The following is a 2,134-nucleotide window of genomic DNA, read 5'->3' on the forward strand; positions in this document are numbered from 1 at the left end:
TGCACCATCCTCTCCACTTCCTGTTATCCCCTCACTCCTCCAAACACACACTTTAGCTATCTCTCTGTCTCTCTCACACACACATACACACACAGACTTCCTGTCATGACAAGGCTGAAATTAAAACATGCTGTTAGTTTGGACCCCTCCGCAGCCGACAGTGAGATTAGGGGCATTTTCTCACAGTCTTTCACAGATAGACAGTGGTAGTCAGGAGTGATGGGACACAACTTGGCAACTTTGTGTGTGTGTGTGTGTGTGTGTGTGTGTGTGTGTGTATGTGTGTGTGTGTTTTTGCATACAGTGCAACAATACAAATGAATGGGATCGAGAAATATTTATTTGAAAGTAAACTCCTGTTGGTAGCCAGGTTATAATCCTTAGTTTTGTTTTGTTTTTTTGTCTAATGCCCTGAGGGCAAAGTTACTGTGAGCAAATTCAACAGACTTTTAATCACTTGTGTGTATGTGTGCGTGCGTGCCTGCGTGCGTGCGTGTGTGAAATGTGTAATCAGTCATCAAACACATCTCTTTTGCCACGTTTACTCCTGGTGTACACACGACTCCTACTACCCACTGAGAACACCAACTCTGTGGTTGCTGCTGTTACTAATTTATTGTTATTAACTACATCATTGATTTTGTCTTTGAAGTGATAAACGGATTTCATCAGTCCAGTCTGTGTAATGGCTTGTAACATAAATGTTAAGCTTCAAACAGCATCTTCAACTACAGTTAGACTGAGAATTAATGATAATTGTATCATTTGTATCATTTTCTCCAGGGTGAAAGGGAACCAGTGCAGCACAGACTCATGCTTCAGTGTTACAGTCCTTACAGTACTTGTTTAACTGAAACTGTCAGATAAATGTGGTGGAGCAGAAAGAATATTTCCCTCTGAAATGTAGGAGTGGAAATATAAAGTAGCGTTAAATGGAAATACTCAAGTAAAGTACAAGTACCTCAAAATTAGCTTAAATGTACTTAATTACTTTCCACCACTGCTAATACAATTACTGAGCCTTCAGTACACATGGAGTTTAATATTGTTCAATGAGCCAACAGGTAAAACTGTCATGGTTTGCCATGGCAGACACTTTTTGTTATTTTGTTTTGGACTTTGGTCACTTCCTGTTTTATTTTGTAGTTGGTTTCCTTGTGTGTCTCAATGTTTTTGCTTCCTGTCTTGGTCCTGTTTCTCTGTGTGGTGATTGTCTGCCCCGCTCTACTGTGTTTCACCTGTGTTCAATCACCCTTGCCTCCCTGGTGTCTATATAGTTTTTGTGCTTCCTTTTGTCTGTGTGGGTTCGTCTGTTGATTTCTGGGTTGTCATCGCTCTGTTCATGTCTGGTTTGCCCTCGGTCTGTTCATGTTGCCTGTTCATGTCTCCTGTTGTAATCCCCTGTGCTTCCCTGTGCTTGTGTTGTAAGTTCTTTTGTTTATTAAACATTCTGCACCTTCTCCCTTGTGTTGGCTGCATTTTGGGTCCAGCCTTACCTGCATAGTGACAGGTCCTGACAGTACGAACCGACCAAAGAAATGGACCCAGCGGCCTACGCCAGCTTTGTCTTTTTTGAGGGTGCCTCAATCCTCCCAGTCAGCACCCCCGTCGGTCTTCAGGCCCCTTTGCACGCTGGCTAATCCCCTGTCGGACTCGGACCTGGACGACCCTGACGAGTCCCCTTTCAAGGGGACTTGGAGTCCCCTTTCAAGGGAACTCGTCTGGCTATTTTTACGGGGTTTTGTGGTGGCCACAGAAGGCGAGGTTATCTTGGCTCCCGTCGCCACAGGGAGGCTTGGGGCGTCGGGGGTCCCAGATGGCGTTTCGTCAGCTCCTGCCTCAATTCCTGGGTCGACCATCCTGGCTGACGCATCAGCTGTCTCAGCGTCAGGGGTCCCGGTCCATTCCTCCCTGGCTCCTGAGTTAGGTATACTGGATGATAAGTCAGAAACCTGCTGTCATTCTCAGTCTGAGTGATGTGATGTTTTAATGCCTTTAATACAAACACTGACACTAACCAATGACAAAATTCAAGTGATTCATGTTTTCAGATGCTGTTAAATGTTTACAATTTATGATTTATGATTTATGATTACAAGATCTGGAACAACTGGTAGAAAACAGGTCTATATTC

This window comes from Seriola lalandi, unplaced genomic scaffold (genome assembly GCF_002814215.2).
Source record: "Seriola lalandi dorsalis isolate HSWRI2012SDOR001 ecotype SW California unplaced genomic scaffold, Sedor1 jcf7180002054784, whole genome shotgun sequence".
NCBI lineage: Eukaryota > Metazoa > Chordata > Actinopteri > Carangiformes > Carangidae > Seriola > Seriola lalandi.